The sequence below is a fragment of the Panthera uncia genome, chromosome A2 (genome assembly GCF_023721935.1).
Source record: "Panthera uncia isolate 11264 chromosome A2, Puncia_PCG_1.0, whole genome shotgun sequence".
NCBI classification, from domain to species: Eukaryota; Metazoa; Chordata; class Mammalia; order Carnivora; family Felidae; genus Panthera; species Panthera uncia.
Window position 1 is genome coordinate 66006242 of NC_064816.1, and position 23446 is coordinate 66029687.

Consider the following 23446-nt stretch of genomic DNA (forward strand, 5'->3'; position numbering starts at 1 on the left):
CTCATTCAGTGCCAGGCTTCAAGCATCATCTCCTTGCCAATGACTCTCAATGCTCCATATTTAGCTTTGAAAACTCCTTTGTTCTCCAGCTTCATGCATTCAATTGCCTACAACTGTCATGCCCACATGGATGTCTAATAGGTATTTCATTACTCACCCAAACAAAACTCCTCTTCCCATGATTTACCTCTCAGTGCCAGTATCCTTGCTATCTCCCCCGATTATTCAAGGTAAAAATGCAGAAGATATTTTGACTTTCCCCTCTCCTTCCCTTACCGCATGCATCTAACCTATCAGCAAATCCTGTCAAATCTACTTTGCAAGCACAACTTAGATTTTATCCCAAGTCTCCTTTACGATGGCTATAGTATAAGTCCAGAATCATCCTTTAAGAACATAAATTAAATCATTTCTTTCACTTCAAACTTTTCAGTGACTTCTTATAACACACAAAATGGAGGTTAAACCCCTGGCCCTGGCTTTGGTGCCTTTAACCACCTGGAATATTCTTCTGTGCTTTCGCTCATCACCCACCCCAAGTTCCAGCCTCTCTGAAACTTACCAAGTCGGTCATCCTTTAAGGCATTTGTTATAGTTATTTCTTCTACTTGAATGTCCTTCTTAAGTTTTCTTAGGAATGGTTCCCTCTTATTTCATTTAAATCTCAACTTCTGTTTTTAATGTTGTATTTATTTTTCAGAGCGCGCGAGTAGGGGAGGGGCAGAGAAAGAGGGACAGAGGATCCAAAACAAGCTCTTCACTGACAGCAATGAGCCCAACGTAGGGTTTGAACTCACGAATGTGAGATCATGACCTGAGTCGAACTCAGCCACTCAACCAACTGAGCCAACCAGGTTGCCTTCAAATCTCAACTTCTTAACATCACCTTCCCGGAAACCTTCCATGGCCATCCAGTGTAGATAGCCAGACAGTATGGTCCCTGTCTTTCCATCACACCATTTTATTCCTCAGCATAGCACTGGTAGCCTTCTGATATTTGGGCAGAATTGGTTGGTTTACTGTCGTCTTCACAGTATTCGTCCCCACACGGTTCCAACCGAAGTGCAGCTCTGTGAAAGTAGGAATAATGGATGTGTTGTTCACTGATGTATCTACGGCACCTGGAACAGTACCTGACACATGGTGGGTACTCAACAACATTTATCGAATGAATCAGGAATGAATGACTACCAGGAACAAGCTCCTCATGACATAGAAATGAGGAAGAATGGAGAGACACAGATGAGAGCATAAAGTAGGGAGGATCCAGACAGACTCTCCAGCAGTCCAGGAGTTCTGGCGCAGCAGGCGCTACCACAGCTTCCAGGTCAACTGGCCACATTCCGTATCTTTAGTCCATAAGGAGACAAAGAGCCCAAATGGGTTTAGATAAGTGATTGCAGTATGAGTCCCATGTTTGCACTGGGTCCCCTCCCCTGCCATGTCCTGTGGCTGCCGTGGATCTGTGTCACACTTGAGGAACTGCAAGGTTAGGAGATCCCGGTCTTACATAGATAGGGGCTGCTAGCTGACTTGGCCTTCCTCTCTGGAGAGAGACATCATCTTTATTACTCTGGAATTTCTCCAAGGCAAGATGTTTCTAAATCTCTCTTGAGGGAGTCACTATTTTTCTACTGCCAAGGCTGTTTGTTATGCAAACATCCTTGAACAAAGCTCTCAATATCCTCTGCTAAAAAAGATGTGCACAAATACCAGACCACAGAGAATTATCTCCCCAAAGGGATGTCCTTCGACCTGATTTGGGGCAGGGCCTCCAAGAGGCAAAAAATTCCGAGGCACATTTGGGACGACTGAGAGAAGAAGGAATCTTCACCCTGTTTCCCATAGAACAGTACCAGGAGGGCACAAAACCCAGGGAGTTTAGAGCTGCACAGTGTGTCAGAAACCATGGAGCCAGATATAGCCTTGCAAGGGTTGCAATGGCATCAAACTGAGATCATAACATTATTCCTAGATTCTCACACATTTCCAAGAAATAGAGGAAGATCCAACACACTGGAAGACACCAGGTGGACTAGAACAGACAATGCTTCTGTGGTGACTTAAAAGGATCTTGCTGTCCATTGAAAGGCTCGATGGGATGCTGACACCACAGGACAACTGACAGAAGGGTCAGATGCCACCCCTCAGTACCTTCCTTCTACGGGTGATCCCAAAGAGGTACGAGAGGGGACATTTTTCTTGGGTCACTTTCATGACAAATAAGGATTTCAATCCTCTTTTCCCCCCAAAATCTGCTATTGGGAGATGCCAGTCTCTGGAGCCTGGCCGGAGGCTGGTGTGGGGGTGCATGGGCGGTAGTTTATCGGGAGCAGTTAGTCACCAGCTCCAGGGCTGCCATCTTGTTCTGCCGCCTTAGCTACCACTGTTCCCATCACTCCCTCAGCAATTTATTTTTATTATATCTTCTAAAAGTGTCCATATGGAATGGATTGAAAATAAAATTGAAAGGAAAAAAAATAACAAGTCCTTCACCACAGATAGCTGGGGAAAGTACTGATGTGGATCAGTGCCATCCAGCAGAATTTTCTTCAAGAATGGAAATATTCTATTCCTGCACCAGCCAATCAGTAGCTGCTAGCCACATGTAGCTACTGAGCACTTAGAATGTGACCATGGTGACTGAAGACCTCCTTCAATTTGTCTTTTTAGTTCATTTCAGTTGAATTTAAATAGCTACGTGTGACAAGTATTGGACGCTGTAGGTCTAGACTTGAAGCAGTAACCCGAAACCCAGGTTCCCCTGTGTGCTAGGTTTGTGACTTAACCTCTCAAAACAGCGATTACTGTGTAAAATATGGATTAAAGTTGGATCAGTCATGTAGTGGATGCTCAAGGCTGAACAAATAACCCAGGCTAGATGCTTAGCACCTGCCTGGCATTGAGTTAGCACTTGGTAAGTATTAGATGAGGGTGGTGGCAATAACAGTGTTGATGACGACGATCACAGAGAAGAATTCCAGAGGCCCCGTGGAAGGGATTGGGGGAACGGGTGACTGGCTATTAGGGAGAAAAGGGATGAGCCAAGCAACAAAGTTTGGGTGATAATAGGGAGCAGGGACCTTGTATCTGGCTGTGTCTAGGAGCACAGGGCTGTGAGAGGTGACAGCAGGGGATGCTCATTACTAGTGGGAGCCTTGAACTTCAACGCTATGGGGCAGCTGCTCCCTGGGGCTGCATACGGTGCACACAGCAGGGGCAACGCTTTCCGGCTGTGACAAGGTCATCTACTCTATGCCAAAACACATGTATTTTTGACACGTTTATCAAATAATCTAGATCGAAGCACACATGCCTAAATCATCTGAAAATTTATATCAAGATATGTTCTCAGACTGTGTGTGTGTGTGTGTGTGTATATATATATGTAAACTCTGGGTTTTTGTGCCCTCCTGGTACTGTTCTATGGGAAACAGGGTGAAGAGTCCTTCTTCTCTCAGTTGTCCCACATGTGCCTTGGAATTTTTTACCTCTTGGAGGCCCTGCCCCAAATCAGGTCGAAGGACATCCCTTTTGGGAGATAATTCTCTGTGGTCTGGTATTTACGCACATCTTTTTAGCAAAGGATATTGAGAGTTTTGTTCAAGGATGTTTGCATAACAAACATATATATATATAGTCTGGATCCAACCAGGAAATGCAAAGCACAACATAATTGAAGTAAGGTAAGTTTAATGTAAAATAACATTAGGGGTGCCTGGGTGGCTCAGTCGGTTGAGCTTCCGACTTCAGCTCAGGTCATGATCTCACAGTCTGTGGGTTCGAGCCCTGCGTCAGGCTCTGTGCTGACAGCTCAGACCCTGGAGGCTGCTTCGGATTCTGTGTCTCTCTCTTTCTCTGCTCCTCCTCTGCTCATGCTCTGTCTCTATCTGTCTCAAAAATAAATAAAAAACATTTTAAAAAATTAAATAATATTAACCTATTTCTTAGGCATAAGATAGGAGAGTAAGTGTTGAGATAGAAAGAGAGCTCTCAAGGGCCTCCTAGAGATATGGAAGAGTACCCAAGGACAGACACATTTGGAAGGAGGCTCCCACCTTGAGCCTAGATGGTGGAGAATTTTGCTGGGTTTCTCAGGCCCTGGCTGGTCCATTGTCACTAGCCCAGTGGGAACACTCTTCCCAGGCACAGGCACAGGCAAACCGAGGCCAATGCGCAGGCAGAGAGAGTCAAGGTAGACTGCCGATATTAGGCCCAAAGCACAGAGGGTTCATGTCAGGAGGGCCACAGGAAACACACTTAGGATGCAGGAAAGCTGAGACTGACAGGTGGTACACGGAGGGAGTCAGGATGCCTTGTGGGTGTGTACCGTAGAGGCCACCTCTGCAGGACTCCGGCACACTTCTGGGTACAACATGGGCCTGGGCCACTCTGGGCATCTTCCGGGGATGAAAGGAAGGCAGCCAGCCTCAGTGTGCCCACGTGTGAAGCTAAGGAGAGCAGCAACCTGGGTGGGCCCGTCCTATGCTGTCTGCGTTCCAGCTGCACAGGTGCTACTCCTATCAAGACCTGTGGAAAGCAAGCAGCAGGAAATTCTGCTGAGACAGCTGCTCTGTGTAGGCACCTAACCCTGGAGAAACCACACTGCCGAACAGCAAGGAGAAGAAGCTTGCTCCCCAGGAGCCTGGCAAGTGAGCCACGAAAACCAGAAAGGACAACCTTCTTCTGACATCAGACCAGGAAATGTCAGAAATGGACCACGAAAGCCAGAAAGGACAACCTTCTAGTGACATCAGCAAAGGAAAACTATGAAAGAGATCTATCTCCATGTTCATAGATCAGGCAGTGAAGGATGAATGTGGAGTTGAGTCAATAGCAGGTAAAGCAGCCGAGGCACCCGCCCCGCCAGCCCCAGCCACAGTGACACTCATAAACATTTCCCAGGACCTTATCTGTGATCCATGAAAAGAACTGTAACCACAGTTCTTCAACTACAGGAGAAAGATTCCTAGTTAAATTAGCCCTTCTATGTGTGAAATGATTGTTTCAGTCATCATGTTGCCATTAATAAATTCTAAATAGAGCAGCCAGAGCTAAAGCCATGCAAGCAACAAGGTGAATTAAAAAAAATTTTTTTAATGCTTATTTATTTTCGAGAGAGAGAAAGAGAGAGAGAGCATGAGTTGGGGAGGAGAAAAGAGGGGAGACACAGAATCCCAAGCAGGCTCCAGGCTCTGAGCTGTCAGCACAGAGCCCAACACAGGACAGGAAGTCACAAGCTGTGAGATTATAACCGGAGCCGAAGTCAGATGCTCAACCTACTGAGCCACCCAGGCACCCCATGAAGATGCATTTTTAATGCTTCCCCTGCCTGGAAGCCTGGTCCAGGAATTCAAGGGACTCAACTTATTCCAGGGTCAAACATATCCTGTGGTGGACCATGACAACCCAAGACTAAATGCCCTATGACCCAAAAGTTAATTATTCTTTCTGTAGGATATGAAGAGTAGGTACAAAGGTCAGTGATAATATGGAACATACTGTAAAATCTTTGAAATCGATAAAACTAAACAGTCTACAAAACATTGCCATTTATATTTGAGCTTATTCTTTCATGTTTTCTTTTTCCTTGAATAAGTAAAACAAATATCCCATTATCTGAAAAGTAAAAGGGATCCAATAAATAAATACAGAGCATTGCTATCATGGCTCATAAAAAATTTTGGAATGAAAGTGTATAATGAATATTCATAGAAGTTGTTATTCTTGGATCTGTAGCAACATTAAATATGTAATATAATTACACCTCTATTTCCTTTTCTAATATTTCTCCCTGCTTCATTTCTAAATCATCAATTTTTCCACATTTTCCTCTTCAGTTATTTAAATAGTACAGTAAGCTTGTTTTCAGCGAGTTTTAATTAAAATATTATCTATGAGTAGTTTCAAGCCAGATTGTCATCATCAAAGCCAAGGAAAGAATTGAGGCAATTTTGGAGAAAACTCAGTGCCAAACCAAATTACTTAGATGAATGCTTTAATTTCTCTATTTTTCTTCAGCTAACCTTAAAATATGTGGGTGATTATTCTACATGGGGATTCACACGGCATAAAATTCACGTAAACCAAGTAAAAAGCTGAAAGGACACAGAGGAGGAAAGCCCTGAGTCCACTCCTTTCGTCCCTCCATGAAATGGCAGGTGTTCAGCACTGTGCACCTGTTCTGTCCCGGTCATGGCAGGAACCACCGCCTTACAATGCCTGCTTTCTGGAGAAGGCTGATTAGAAACGTGTAAACAGTGAGTGAATAACTTGTGGATAAAACACAGCACGACAGAGAAAAGGTAAGGAGTGGCCCCGGAGTTAAGGAGGGAAGCAGGGGGGTTTATTGTTGATATCTGCTCACGGATCTGAATGATGGAATTCCTGCCAGGGGTCCTGGTCTGGCACAGTTGGCCTTGGGAATTCCAGTGAGGGCCTGCTTCTAGGCCTTTTAAATATCTCTTCCTTTTTCTATCCCAGGCACCAAGCAGGGAGTGGGAAAGTGGAAGGAGTGGGTGGCAACGTGGATGCGGTTTGGACTTGCACAGTGGTCTCTAGAGACCGTGAGCTTCCCTGCTAAGGGCAGAGCTGGGGTGGTGGGAGCCTTCTCTGCACTCTTGCCCTCTGCCCCCTGCCCCTGGGAAGGCCCAGGCCTGGGGGGCCTGATCTCTTAAGAAGTTGCAGGAGGAGCCAGTGGTATGCCTGCGCCCCTGAATCAGTGTTTCCCTCAACCTTGACCTTAAAAATTCTCCTTGGAATGTGTGCCTGGGAGGCAGAAACTACCAGAGACCCAACAACGAGCCATCTTCTGCTAGTAGAGTTCACCCCCAGCAGGACAACAGACTTGAAAACATAATTTCCAGTGTGGTGTTTGCAGCAGAGGAGAGAATGGATTGTACTAAAGCACAGGGGTCTAACTTCGTTGGGATGGGAGTTCAGGAATACCTCGCCGAGATGGGGTTACGAGTTTTGGTAGAGCAAGTCAAGCTGGGACACGAGCACTGGAACAGTGAACTGGGAGTGCGGGACATTTCAAATCTAGACAGAGCCTTGGTGCAGGAAGAACTGGGAGACTTTTGGAAAATGATAAGAAAAAAAAAAACCCTCAACCAGGAACGTGGAGAGAGAAATAGAGGACAGGCAAGGGTGTAAAACCATGTTATATGAGCAAATCATGCAACCTCTGTAGAGCATACCATAGATCCCATTTCATTCTGAGAGCAACAGGGAGACAAAAAGAGCTCAGACCTGAGAGTAACATGATCAGGTTGCATTTTAAAAAGGTCAATGAGGGGTGCCTGGGTGGCTCAGTCGGTTGAGCATCCGTCCAGCTTCGGCTCGGGTCATGATCTCATGGTTTGTGAGTTCGAGCCCCTCATGGGGCTCTGTGCTGACAGCTCAGAGCCTGGAGCCTGTTTCGGATTCTGTGTCTCCCTCTCTCTCTGCTCCTCCCCTGTTTGTGCTATCTCTCTCTCTCTCTCTCTCTCTCTCTCTCTCTCTCTCAAAAATAAATAAACATTAAAAAAAAGAAAAGGAAAAGGTCAATGACTATGGTGTGGGAAATAGGTGGGGAGGGGGTGAAAGCTGACATAGAAAGACCAGTCAGAAAACTATATGAGGTGAAAGAGAGTGACATAGATACAGCATGGGAAGGAGGAAAGGAAGGGAAATGAATTTCTCAGCACCATGTCTGGACATAACAGACCCTCCACAAATAGGTGCTGAAAGCTTTGCCTTTTCCCGATCACTTGAGAGCTGGACACTGTACTTCACTTTCCAGTTGAGGAAACAGACTTTGAGAGACTGAGCACAACGCCCAGGGTGACAGGGCTGGCGTCTGAAACCCTACAGCGAGCTGTGCGTGTATTCACAGGATGCTGCATTCACTGCCTTCAAGTATGGAGAATAGGATGAATGTGACTTGAACCTGCTGAATATGCTGCGGATCTGCCGAGCACGGGGCATTCGGCACGTATGATATGGCTCTGTCCGCAGCCTGTCTCGCACATGGGAATTCAAGCTCTGCCCAAGAATACAGAGCTAGAGGGCTGCAAGGCAGGGTTGAACACAAGCAGTCCAATTCTGGGGCTCCGGGCGCCTAACCACTCTGCAATACCGCCACCTGCTGTCCTCAACAAGCCCAACATCAGCGAGCGGGGCTGGGCTGAAGACTGAGGCGTGTGGTCTGCCAGCGGGGATGGGAGCATTTTCCGTGAAAAAGAACCTGAACAAGATTGGAGGGTGAGAGTCATAGGCAAATAGTGAAGAGGCACTTGAGGAGAGAAATCAGACTCGAGACGTGCGCGATCTGTAAGCTGAGCACGGCGAAGAAGTTTTACACATTCCCAGTTCCTAGCATGTGCATGAGCAAAGGACAGCCCTCCTTCCCGGATGAGATCTGCGGGCCAGCAGTGCTGAGTCTCTGGTGTATAGAGGCCTGTGACCGAGGTTCTGACATCCCTGTCACAACTGTCTACTGGACTCCACCGCCCCATGTGCTTTGGTTAATTTCTGAAACCAGAAAAGTCCCCAAATCTCAGTGGCTGGACACAACACGTTTATTTCTCACTCTTACGCCACTCATGACAGGTCATGGCACCCTCCAAAAAATGATTTAGGGACCCCGGCTCCTCCTTGATCTTTGTACAAGTTCCAGAATGTGGCCTTCACATTCCCCACATAAGGGTAAAAGGGATGATCGAGCGTGAGTGAGAGACTGTGTGGCTGGCCATTCACCTGCAGTCAGACGGCCCCACTGATGCGAAGGTGTTGGGTGACATGTCTACCTGTGTGCCTGGAGAAGAAAGGAAGGATTGTGAAACACTAGCAGACTTGGCCAGACTCTCAGGCACCTGAACATTCTTCCAGTGCATAGAACAGTCTCAAGACCTCCCCGGGAAAGGCTGACCAGAGCTCCACAATCGGTGCATCCAATTCAGGGACTGGGCCTTCTGGGTAATTCCACCCAGAGTGCCTGCTCATAGAGCTGCAGCCTAGAAACTAGAGAAAAGTGCTCATTTCTTCTCACTCATTAAACAAGGACAAGATTACTGCAATAAACACTGCCATTCACTGACCCTCGAGGACACGGGGCATTGTCAGCCTCCTCTGCCTGCATTTGGGGGACCCCTGGTCAGACTCCAGGGCTCCTCTCTGAAGGAGGTTCTACGAGCTATTTTCCTGATACCTCTGGATCTTCCCTCTTTGGAGTTTTTTTTTCTTTTCCTAAGCATGCTCCCTTATTTGAACCAGGTGTTGGGAATATTCCTTCACAGGATCCGTGTAAGCTTTGCCTCACACTTTCTGCCCAGGACCCAAAGATGTTAGAGATGAGGTTTGTAGTTCTGTTGGCATATATAATCCCTTCAATTCCTTTTGATCTAGTTGGTCCGAACTGTTCCATAGAGTTGTAACCACACCCAAAGCGTCCTCATACACAAATTTTCTGATCTTCCTTTTTTGCTTTCTCATGCCCTTGCCTACCTCAGCTTCATAGTGGGAAAACAACTCTTTAATCTGATCATGGCCATGAGGCTGAGTCATAATATGGCTCTGTAACTCCAAGGCTTTTATTTCAATATCTTATTTCCTACTGTTTATGTTCCAGAAGGAGTTGGAATTTGCAACCCTTCACAGACCCAACTTTCTGGACTTTCTGCTTGCAAACTAGCCAGTTTTCTCCTGAGTTCTTCTCTTTCTTTTAATAGCATGCCAACACAGCCAACTACAGCAAACACACATTAACACTTTGATTTTTTTCCAACTGCTTTTGCTAGAGTTGCTGAATCATGAGGCTCACAAGCTGCCTCCAAAGGCACTGCAGGTAATAATTTTACTAAATATTTCCACTGTAGACCATAGATCACCCTCTACCTTCCCACCTGACTCGAAGTCGATGTCAGACATCAGATTTTTGTGACTACAACCTTTCGAAGTACCAATCTATTATATTAGCCGTGGAAATGTAATTGCTGTACCAATTCTCATATCTCAGAGGCTTTAACACCACAAATGTTTCTTTCTTCTTTGTATCACTGTCCAGTCGGAGTTGGCTGGTTCTCCTCTAACCCTGACTCAAGGACCCAGACCCTTTCCGTCTTTGGCATTTCCATATATGACATGCAGCCTCCAAGCTTGCCCCTGTGCAGCCTGGAAGTGTGGACCTCGCACCCACTACATCCCATTGGCCGGAACTCATTCAGATGGTCCAGCTCACCTCAAGGGTCCTTCCGGCTCATTTACCTGTGTTTCCAGGAAGGGAAAAAGACAGATATTGAAGAGCTCTGGCAGTTTTGGCCACACTGTTGATAATAATCACAGATTGTTATTTTAGTCCTTCCTCCTAGAAACGTACAGGTTTCTATTTATAATAAAGCAAATAAAATTAAGGTGGGAATGAAAATTCTATACTCTCAACAGGCTACCTACGTTTCAGACAAGGTACTTGTCAACAGAACTGGTAGAATATAGTAGTGACCGTGTATTTGTGTGTTGCAAGGCAGGCTGGAGAAGGGCTGGTTACACTGATGAATCTTTCTGATGTTCATGTATGGCTAGTAGTCATACACATTTGTTATTCATATTACAAACATTTCCTGAGTGACTGCTAAATCTGAGGTACCATACTAGGAAAAAGAGCTGAGAATTGTTTCAGTTCCTGCTTTTGCTGCCTTTAAATCCTGATATAGATGAGGCAGATACACAAATAATCGCTCACTTAAATAATAACTGATTAATAAATGATATGCGTAATAAGTACAAGAAAAGGTAAGAGAGCAAAAGACAGCCCTAGCTTGGGAGTCAGTAGAGGTTCTAAAGCATGAATCTGGGACCTGAATGTATAGGAGTTAGCCAGATGAAGAAATGGGGAAGAAAGATCAAGGTTTCTGGCTTTTATGATTGGGTAGGAGACAGTGCCACCCTGAGATAAGAAACAATGTGTTTCACTTTGGGACACACTGAGGTCAAGGTACCCTTGAGACCTCCAAGTGGAAATGTCAAATAGGCAGTTGATATTCAAGTCAAGAGCTCTTTTGAGAGGGCTGCAATGGTGCTGTACCTTCGGAAGATGTCTTATTGACCCTCTGTTTTGTCGTCAAAGATGTGCCTCATCATCTTTCCCCTGAATGTATCATCCACGGGGGAAACTCCCAAAAGCCACCCACCCATCATCCAGCCTCAGCCATTTTAGGGCTATACACCTCTAGGACAGTTCATTATAAATGGAGGCACTCTCGTTGGAAGCCTGAAGGTTTTGTTAAATAGTGAACCAATAACGCACAGGTGAGGAAGGTTTCCCATTTTTAAGTATCGGTTCTCAGATCAAGATGGGTGACAGCATAGCGCTACGAGAAGCAGCCACAAAGAGCAACTGCTCATGCTAGGAGCCAGCATTCCATATTAACAACAAGAAACTGCCCAGTGAGGGAAGAAGGCAAAGCAAAGGGACTCCATCTTCTACTTTTCTTTTGCCTGGTTTCTACAATGCCTTAGGCAGCAATCACTGATCTCAAATTCAGCTCTGCCTTGTTTTAGACACATATCTTTGCCTCAGAAATGAATGTTCATTGTAGGTTTTGAATATGAATACATTAGTAGGAGTGCATTTATTTTAACTCATTTGATGATGACGGTATTAAAGCTGAGGGTCTGGTGTCTCTGAAAACCTCACAACATGATTTGAAATAACTCTTCAGATGAATGCAAATACATGAAGAAAAAAAAAACTGGTTGAAGGTCATCGTACAATGAGCCAGAACAAGCAGCAACCATTAAGAACAAGCATCTATTTTAATTTCTCAGGTGTGCGTTGATGAGGAGAATTAGAACTATTTTAATTGCTAATCTCTCAAAGGAAGGAACACCACGTTAATTAAATTCACTGATGATAGAAAAGATGGGGGTGGATTAATCACTTCTAATGGCAGGACAATTTTCTTTAAAAGCTAGTTTTACAAATAAGAACTGGAATTCACCAAAAGAGAACTCTGTTCTTAAAGAATGTGTATGGGCAAGCACACACACACACACACACACACACACACACACACAGCCTAACTGCTCAGTGCAGAAATTATAGGCTATACACTTTTTTTAAGTGTATTTATTTTTGACAGAGAGAGACAGAGACAGTGACAAGGAGACAGAGAGAGAGCGTGAGCAAGGGAGGTGCAGAGAGAGGGACAGAGAGAATCCCAAGCAGGCTCAGCACTGTCTGCACAGAGCCCGATGAGGGGCTTGAACTCGCAAACTGTGAGATCATGACCTGAGCTGAAATCAAGAGTCAGACGCTTAACCAACTGAGCCAGGTGCCCCTGTACACTTTTTAAATAATTTCAAAAGGTGCAGAACCATTACAGAATGGCATCCCCAATTTACACAGTGAACAATATATACCAAGCCCCTGCCGCACATATAAAGCTGTGGCATGAATATGAAAGAAATTGAATACATGCACCTCTTCAACTGTGTTAAATAGTGAATCAATAGTGCACATGTAAGAAAGGTTTCCCATGCAAACACATGCACCTCTCCAACTATATGCTTGGACTCTGGGTGTTTTTATATAATCTGTTTTTTTATCGTTAGAGACCAAATGCATTTTGCTATGACATCTCAAAAGGGTAACATCAAAAAACCTTAAGGGGATGAAGATTGGGGTGTATCATTTTATTGAATAAAAATGCCTTAGATCCCCTGGCTTATAAGAAAGTATACATCTCTAGGGAGACTCTGAGTTTTGTCTTTGTAAACAGAACGGAAAGGTAAGTAAAATACCAGTTATAAGGATTATGTAATCAAGCATCTAAACAATAAAACGCTGCTCTCCAGACCCCAGACTGGAAATCTTATAATTATCAAATTCTAGAGGTGGAACAAGCAGCTGAACCCAGAAGCAAGACCGCCAATGAAGTGAAAAGGGGTAGGGGGTGCAGCTCCTGTGTGGGTCGGGACTCCCACCACATTCCTTCGGGAATATGCGGTTTCTGTACTTGCTATGCCCGAAACAGTGCCAGGGACAGAAGGCACAACTGGCCCCAAAGAAAAAAACCCAGCGTGACCATGAGAACCAGCCACTACCCATGACTTCAAAACTGTGCTTTGTGGCAATCTCCTTCCCAGAAGCCAGGCTGCCCAAGCATGCAGCAACTACCAAAAAAAGCCACAGAGAAGCCCACTCAGTAGCCAAGATCTACACAATTTTTATCTTTCAGCTTGGACACGTAGATGTATTTGGTTCTTACCAGAGCACCAAACCCTACCGCTTTTATTTCAAACCCTACCATTTTTATTTCCTCTCCTAACATATGGACATTCTTTTTTTTTAATTTCTTTTTTAACGTTTATTTATTTTTGAGACAGAGAGAGACAGAGCATGAACAGGGGAGGGGCAGAGAGAGAGGGAGACACAGAATCTGAAACAGGCTCCAGGCTCTGAGCTGTCAGCACAGAGCCCTACGCCGGGCTCGAACTCACGGACTGTGAGATCATGACCTGAGCTGAAGTCAGAGGCTTAACCGACCAAGCCACCCAGGCGCCTTGGACATTCTTAAACACTCTCTACCTTCAGTTTGCTGATCAGGAATGGCTGAAGGAAAAGGCATTTGGGGTGCCCTATTCTTCCATTGCTTTCTACGTCATCATTTTTAGCGCAAGTGGTTGGCTAACAGCAGAAAGGAAGAAGACAAATACAGGTTGCCCTGTTTCATGTGTTTTCTTTCAGGTGCAAGTGCATTCTCTCTGCATTCGGAGCGAGTTCTAGTTCAGACAGAAAGTGTGACCCCTGGTGGCCGTGAGCACTCTGCTTACTCCGTGACTCCCTGCGAGTCCCGCCGAAATCCCACAAGGTGTTCCCAAGGGGAGTCTGAGTGCTGCAAGCGATGGCGGGGAAGGGGTGACAGGCACACGAATTGTGCGTGTCTCGTGGAACAAGCATACGCCCAAGTCCCATCGGGCTTCAATTACAAAATACAAGTTCAGAGATACAATTGATAAGAATTTCAAGATGGCAGCAGCAGAGCATTACAACAAGCACAAGACCCTCGGAGAGGGGGCGCCTTAACGTCTGCGCAGGTTGCACACCCACGTGTGCACAGCCCCGTGGGACTGATGACACAGTGCACTTGGAGCGAGTGGTCCCTATAAACCAAATGCTATGGGCAGGTCAGAAACAAGAGATGCCATGAGAATTTCCACCAGGCATCGGGTTGTCAAGTTCTCCTTCTGCCTACTATGTCGAAGAACCAGGCTTGTAGAGTAGGATGAGACCGCACCTCAGCCTAACAGCTTCCTTAGCCCTTGTTAAACATCTGCTCCACAGCAAAAAGTGTACTGAGAGAATGTCCACCCGCATGCCCTGCAACCTTGACGTGTGAAGATGGGCCAGCAACCCCTCAAACTGGATAGATCTACTTGTGTTTAAAAAATAATTAGGATACCGAACTCTCCCTGCAGAGCCATCCAATTTTATTAAAACAAAAACAAAAACAAAAACTGGAATGAAAATTTCTGTGCTTTAGCGAGGGCTGGGAGTAGATTTAAAACTGTATTTTCAAATTTCATTTTACAAATTTTCCACATGGAGCTTGCAATTAATTATGATGAGGGGGAAATGTTGCTATTTTTAAAGAGACCCCGTGCTTTCTGGCCTTGTAGTCTCCTTTGCTTTTCCAGACCTCTTATTATTGCTCTTGGGGTGAATCAGAATAGCAGTGCTCCATAGAATAGCAAAATTCAGGCGCCACTCTTTTTTTTTTTTTTCTCCTGGCGAGTCAGCTGGCAGTGATAACGTATGTCTGAGTGCAAGCGAAGAAAAGTCAAAAACAACAACCTTTCTCGTAAAGTGAAGCTGGAATAAAAAAATAAAAAATAAAAATACACCCAACAATTAGAACAACAGCAACAAAAACAAAAACAGGAAGCTCATTTAGCCAGCCACTTCCGGCATAGGAAGAGCTAGGTAAGCGTGTATGAAATTGCATTAAGGGTGTTGACGATCTCAGATGTCTGCATTTGATTAAACTGCTTTTGCTTAACATATTAGAGTTGGAACACAAGGGAATTTTTTTTGGCTTGTTTGTTTCCCCAGATCTGTACCTGCAAGATTTATATTTTGTACATAATTTGGAGAGTTTGACATATCTTCGAAATACATGTATGCACATCCTTAGCAACCTACACTAGAGAATCCAAAAAAAACCAAAAACAAACAAACAAAATTATATGCAAAATGCAGAAGTGGCAATGATTTCTTTCCAAGTGATTGTTGATTTATTGCCCAGGATCAAGTCTCTGGTCACCTCACTGATCCAGGAACAGAATGAGTAACTAAAAGGAGCAATGAACTTTTAAATTCGCTGGCGCTCTCAAATCAGGTGCTTGTTCTTGAATTTTTTTTTAATTAAGCTTGCCTCCTTTCAAAATCTTTCCAAACCCGGTTGACCCTGCTATTCTGACCCAAAAACCTACCCTAGGGCAGGTTGGCTTAGGGACTCCAGGGGCTAGTGTCTCTTAAGATGTAGTATACATTCATAAATCTCATGATCTTTCCACAGATTTCACTCTCAATGGATAAAATTTTACAAAGGAAGCAAACTCTCATACAGCATTTTTGGCAAGTGTGTATCAGAGAGCTAACTCAAACACTTGGGTTAAAATTCTGGGCGCCTGGGTGGCTCAGTCAGTTAAGCTTCCGACTCTTCCTATCGGCTCAGGTCGTGATGTCGCAGTTGTGAGTTCAAGCCCCGTGTTGGCCTCTGCACTGAGTGTGGAGCCTGCTTGGGATTCTCTCTCTCCCTCTCTCTCTGCCTCTCCCCTGCTCATGCTCTGTCTGTCTCTCTCAAAATAAATAAATAAACATTTTTTTTTAAGAAGCATGAGTTAAAATTAAAACATGCAAAACAGGTCTGTCTTACCATAAGCAATGACATTCAGGTAAAGACAGCCACAAGCTGATGCCCCCACCCCTTTCCTCTTCTTTAAGCACATAGCTAGCCACTGTGCCCCCCAACCTGGCAGTGAAGAGTGATCGGTGATCATCGAGCAACAGGGCGGGGATTATCTTCCAGGCTGGCATCTGATCCTCTAGGACCTTTCCCTTTGGGCAGCGAGATAGGCACACCCAGGTGACTTCATAAGGCTGCTGAGGATGGCAGCCAGCTGCTCCCTCCAGCTGACTCCGAACAGCTGTGTCGCAGCAACTCCTCCTTGGAATTTCTGGAAACAGAACACCATCGCTGCTGAGCCATTGTACATCTTGGGGACTACTTGGCAAAGCAGTTAGCATCCCTTACTAATCGAGCTATTTGCCCAGAAAGAACAGTTTCATTCTCTAGTTTGGTTTTGTTTATTTATTCAGAATGTTAAATAAACTAAGTGTGCCTTTAAAAAAAAATCACAGCGGGGGGGGCGCCTGGATGGCTCAGGAGGTTGAAAGTCCGACTTCGGCTCAGGTCATAATCTCAAGGCTCGTGAGTTCCAGCCCCGCGTCGGGCTCTGTGCTGGCAGCTTGGAGCCTGGAACCTGCTTCGGATTCTGTATCTCCCTCTCTCCCTGCCCCTCTTCCACTCACTCTGTCTCTCTCTCAAAAATAAATTTAAAAAAATTTTTTGTTTAATCACAAATTGGAGGCAGAGTATAGGGATTTTACAGACTCAGTGAAAAATGTAGCAATAAGTTACCAATATACTATCTGACAGTACTTTCTAGCTTTAATTGTGCACTCAAATTGAATGCACCTGCGGAGAGCTTTGTGTTTGTGTAAATTTACTTAAATACTATCTACCCGAACCGCTTTTGTCATGTTGGTGGTGGTGATTTGACAAGAGGCCAACTCAGTTTTTGATCTATCTCAGTCTTCACCTTAGCAAGTTTATCACATTTCACATGTTTTTAATGCTTTCTGACTTTTTTGAGTTTTTTTTTTCACTCTTTTATTTTTGACATATTCCTTTCTCATGTCCCCTTGGACCCACCCTCCACTTTTCATCCGCTGAAGAGGAGTGAGTGCCAGCTCTTTTCCAGGACCTTTTGTGATGTGGAATCACAAAATGTGGGAGGAAATGACTTGAGAGGCTTGAGGAAGTGGAAGAGGGTAGCGTCTTTACATACAAGTATATATTTTAACTTTATCATTACTCTATATACTTTATATACATTTATACTCTTGAATTTCATCATTACATCCTACGCTGCATTTGAAGCCATACAGCTGAGTTGGGTGGGGAAAGAATATTATCGTTACTGGTCTGGGTCCTTTAGACGCATTACCACTAACTCAAGTGAGCCTATAGTGCAGAACTTCCTTAAGCCACCTCTCCCGCTCCCCTAGTTGACTATTTCTATTTTTATCTCTCTCTTCATTCCTTCCACACTTTCCTCCCGATCTTCTCCACTAATCATCTGACTTCTTTCCAAGAAAGTAGAAGCAAGAAGGAAAAATATCCATAGCTCCCTTCCTCCCACACTTACCAACCTACCTGAATCTGCCTACAGAGTCCCTTCCTGGTCTCCAATTACTATGGATGAAACGTGCAGGCCAATGTCTCAACTCGTTCAGCAGATCTTATTCTCTCTTATGTTCTCTCTCTCTCTCTCTCTCTCTCTCTCTCTCTCTTTCTCTCACTCCCCAGCATCAATAGGTTTTCATGCTTTACTGGGTCATTTCCATTATTTTGCAAATCCTGTGTTACTTCTCCCATCCAAAGAAATCCTTCTAATGCCACTTACTCTCCACTTACTGCCTGACTTCACAGCTCCCCTGGATAGAGGGGAGATAGATAGAAATAACCAGACAACTAGAAAGTTATCTCTACTATGTACTTGTCACTGGAACTTCTCTCCTCCATTCTTTCCAAAATCCACTCCAATCAGTTTGTCTTCCCTCTCCACCAGTGACCTCCATGTTGCTATAGGTTTTCTATAAAACCTATAGAAATTGACCCTGTAGATCTTATACAATTGACATTCTTTCCAAGTTACGAAAACAAGCTTTCTGTGGTTCTTAATTTTTAGTGTGGTAAGTGTATGTATTTCAGTGGGAAATTGGGGGAGCTGACCTTGGAAGCTATGCTTTCTCAAGGTGCTATTTTCAAGCAAACCTTTTAGATTATATTTCTCCTTTTTCTTAACTTGTATTTGAGTTTTTCATGAAGTATTTTATTAAATTACTCTATAGACACTGTTGCCTTAATTTTAAGCAATAAAGTAAAAGATCTGTTCCTTTTCAATGTTTATAATATTCTAAGAATATAACCACATTTAAAAAAAGTTAATTATATTCAGAGAAAAATGTTATTTAGGAAAATAACTATAGCTTATCAGAATTCACATCTTTAATACCCCCCCCCTTTTTTTTTTGGTCAATGATGAATATAAAGATGCAGGGACGAAAGAGAATAAACTTGACAATATAAATACATATACTTCCTCTATCCACTACTGATATCATTAGTTAATAGTTTCTGGAGGTTCTAGCTAATAGAAAATTCCATATAAGTATAAATAAATATAAATATAAATATAAATATAAATATAAATATAAATATAAATATAAATAAATATAAATAATATAAATGCCATCAAAAAGAAAAAAATTTACAATATTTTCAGGAGATGTATTCATTTATTTAGTTCTTTTACAGGCACTGTGTGAGGTGTCTCATTATACCAAAAGGAAGAAGTGAAAACTTTTTTGTCTAATATAAGGATTTAGATGGTGGCAAGATATAAAGTAAATACACAGACATCAATTGGTTACCTATTAATATTCTAGCAAAATAGCTAGTAAGAAAATAGAATAGAAAAAAATCCCAATCATATCCTTCATAACTCAGTGCAGTGCTTCTCAAGGTGTAGACCACACATCACCTACACCAGAATGGAGGAGAATGGAGGGGGGAGAGGGGTACAGATTCCTAAGACCCATCCGAGACTTCCTAACTCAAAATCTGGGTATATAGACCAATTAAACTGAAATTATAAACAATTTTAAACAGACTCCCAGGTAGTTCTTTTGTTCTCTAAAATTTGAGATTTCCTGGTATATGAAATAAGAGGAGACATTGTATAAATATCACCAAATTATTGGACCTGTAGAGACTTCAGTTTCTTTATATGTAAAAAAGGAGTAACAATAATACCTCATCATAAGGCATTTTGGAAGAATAAATGAAATAGCACAGGTAATGGGTTTGAAACACTACCTGGTGCACAGTAACTACTCAATTGTTATTAGATATTAGTATTTAATATTGATATAAGAGTATAAAATATGTAGAAATAAGCTTCAGGAGGAAGATTCAGGACTTAACAAACAACAAAATGACTTAGTGATACTTTTTATAATCTTTTAATCATATTTTAGATGCAGAGTGAGCACGCAGGGAAGAAGGGCAGAAGGAAAGAGAGAGAGAATTCCAAGTAGGCTCCACATTCAGTGCAGAGCCTGATGTGGAGCTTGATCCCATGACCTGAGCCAAAATCAAGAGCTAGCTGATCAACCGACAGAGCCACTCAGGCACCCACTTACTTTTTAAGCATATAAATTGAGAAGCATACTATGTTCCTTCCTGTGGAAGAGGTGGGGAAAAGAAGGAGAGTGCAATATTGTAAAAAAAAGAATTAATCTTTTCAAAATTGATTTTTAGATTTCAAGTAGCTCTATACAAAGTACCAAACAGACACTTCATAATTCAACAAAATGAAGATAAGTGTCATTTTAAAGAAAAACATGTAGTATAAAAAAAATTATCCAGGGGCTCCTGGGTGGCTCAGCCAGTTAATCATATGACTCTTGATTTTTTTCTCAGGTCATGATCTCACAGTTAGTGAGTTTGAGCCCCGCGTCTGACTCTGCACTAACAGAGTGCATGCAGAGACTGATTGGGGTTTCTCTCTCTCTCTCTCTCTCTCTCTCTCTCTCTCTCTCCCTCTCTCTGCCCCTTCCCTGCTTGAACTCTTTCTCTCTCTCTTTCTCAAGAATAAACATTAAAAAAAAATATATCCAACCCTCCCCTCACACACACACAAAATGAAGAAGGAAACATATTAAGGGCCACTTTCATTGTCAGACATTAAATATACAGTTACAACACATTTAAGAGTGTAATATCATTATCAAAATGGGCAGACACATCAATGAAAGTAAAGAGGAAATACAGAAATCTATCTAAATACATAGTTTAGAATATGGTAGAGTTGGTATTTCAGACCGATGGGGAAAATAGGAATTATTTAATGTATGGTAATTGGGTTATTGATTAAGTAATTAGAAAAAAATAAGCTCTCTCCACATTAATTTCAAAATGGATTAAAGAATAAAATTAAACTATAAAAAAGAAAATGGGAGTACATAGAATAATTACGTGTTTGGAAGCATTCTGTATTTTAAGTTTATAGAAACAGAATATACAAGATTAGAGAATTTAAGAAGCCGTGATTGATTAGTAAAATATAAGAAGAAATAGGCAAGATAAGAAGGAAGAGGTCCTAGAATATTTATATTCTTTGATTATAAGAAGGAGATGAGCCAAGAACATTCCATCAAGTGGAGAAAATATTCTGGCTAAGACTACACTGCATCAGTTCCACTCATGGATGTCTGGGTTATTGGATACTCTCACTGTGCTAATGATACAATAATTGGCAAAATAGCAATCAAATCATTTAAATGCAATATATTAATCAGAAAAGGATTGGCAAGTAGAGCTCCATAGATCTCTGCAGGTCAATCTAGTTTGACAACCACACTGGCCCCACCATCTTAACATGGTGGCCATATCTCCTTTTTGTATTTCCTGCCTTATGTGGGTCTGTGACTTGGCCTCCACCACCTATCGTGTTCCTGTACCTTCTAAAACCAGAGACCATTTTAATTTCAAAAGCATCTATAGACAACAAAGAATAGCCTCGAAAGCACTCCTCTTTCCAAGGTGTGTTAGAGATATGCTGTATTCCTAGTACTTTCATTATTATATCTATCTTTGAGAAGGTAACAATGTTTTCTGGGCCCTCGGGGGACATAACTAAAGAATGGGTGGAAAGAATACACATGATAGAGATGCTGTAGAATATAAATCTCCTAAAGGACAGATAATCTTTCCAACTGGTAATAGTTGCAAACTTTCTGGAAGTCAATTTGATCATAGATATCAGTCAGTTGAGCAGTACATGTATGTTTCAACCCAGCAATTTTACCGTTTTTTCCCAATATTTTTCTATTGTGGTAAAATACACATACCATACAATGGATCATCTTAGCCATTTTTAAGTATACAGTTCCATGATAGTAAATACAGCAATTATGTTGTGCAGCCATCACCACCGTCCATCTCCATAACTCTTTTCATCTTATAAAATTGAAATTCTATAACCAGTAAGTAATAACTCTCCATTCCGCCTCTCCAAGCTCCTGGAAACCACCATTTTACTTTCTATCTCTATGAATTTCATTACTCTAAATATCTAATATCTAGGTACCTATTTATCTTTTTGTGACTAGCTTGTTTCACTTAGCATAATTTCTTCGAGGTTCATCTTTGTTGAAGCATATCATAATTACCTTTGTTTTTTTTTTTTAATTTTTTTAATGTTTATTTATTTTTGAGACAGAGCATGAGCAGAGGAGGGGCAGACAAAGAGGGAGACACAGAATTTGAAAAAGGCTCCAGGCTCTGAGCTGTCAGCACGGAACCTGATGTGGGGTTCACACCCACCAACTGCAAGATCATGACCTGAGCTGAAGTCGAATGCTTAACTGACTAAGCCACCCAGGTGTCCTTATCCTACTATGAACATGGGTATACAAATATCTCCTTGAGACCCGCTTTCAATTTTTTGAGCATATACCCAGAAAAGGAATTGCTGAATCACATGGAAATTCTATTTTTACTTTATTTGGGAACCACCATACTGCCTTCCACAGTAGCTACACCATTTTACATTCCCACCAATAGTGCACAAAGATTCCAATTTCTCCATATCCTCACCAACACTTGGTTTCTGTTTTGTTTTGTTTTGGTTTGGCTTGTTTTTTTTTTTTTTAACAGTAGTTATCCTAGTGGGTTTGAGGTGGCATCTCATTGTGGTTTTGATTTGCATGTTCCTAATAATGAGTGATACTGAGCATCTTTTCATGTGGTCATTGGTCATTTCTAGATCGTTTTTTAGAGAAATGTCTATTCAAGTCCTTTGCCTATTTTTGAATCAGGTTGTTTTTGTTGTTGTCGCTGTTGGGTTTTGGGAGTTCTGTCTATATTCTGTATATTAATCCCGTATCAGACATATAATTTACAGGTGTGTTCTCTAATTCTGTGGGTTGTTTTTTTACTCTGTTTATAGTGTTTTTTGATGACAAAATACTTAAATTTTCAACAAATTCAACTTGTCTGTTTTTTCTAATGCTACCTTTGGTCAATATCAAAGAACACATTGCCAAATCTAGTGTCCTGAAGCTTTTGTCCTGTGTATTTTTCTCTGAGTTTTATTATTGTAAGTCTTACATTTAGATTCTGATTAATTTTGAGTTGATTTTGTTTATGACGTTAAGTACAAGTCCAACTTTATTCTTTTGCATGTGGATGCCCAATTTTCCCATCACCATTTGCTGAAAAGATTGTCCTTTCAGGGGTGCCTGGGTGGCTCAGTCAGTTAAGTGTCTGACTTAAACTCAGCTCATGATCTCACAGTTTGTGAGTTTGAGCCCCGTGTCGGGCTTTATGTTGACAGCTCAGAGCCTGGAGCCTGCTTTGGATTCTGTCTCTCTCTCTCTGCCCCTCCCCCACTCACACTCTGTCTCTCTCTCTCTCAAAAACAAGTAAACATTAAAAAAAATTAAAGATAGTCCTTTCAATCATGAAATAACCTTTGTTTGTTCACAGGTTGTTTTCTTGACTTTCTCTACCTCTTTAGGTCTTTAAGTATCTTTAAAACGGTTGTCTTAAAGTCTTTGTCTAGTAGATCTGCCATCAGGTCTTTCTTCAAGAACATTTTCTATTGATTTATTATTTTCTTTGAATGGGCCATACATTCCTGTCCTTTGTATTCCTTGGGATTTTTGTTGTTGTTGTTGTTGTTGTTGTTGTTGTAAACTGGACATTTGAATGAAATAATCTAACAGATTCTCCCTTTTCTCCAGAGTTGCTGGGGTTTGTTGTTGTTTTTGTTACTGTTTTGTTGTTGTTGCTGTTTTTGTGATTACTGTTGGCTGTCTCTGGGCTGAGGATCAGTCTGAGGTATAAAATAAAGGTCTCTGATTTTTTTCTGAGTCTTTCCCTAGGCATATGCGCTCACTTTCTAATTTTCCTCATATATGCAGGTGCTTTTGAATGTTCTAGCATTCAGTATGTGGCTCCCACAAAAGAAATAAGAAAAGAAAATAGGGGAGAGGGTAAGGTGCTGGCGCTTTAAATGTCTTGTAAGTCACTTCCCTCGGGGAAAGAAGGAC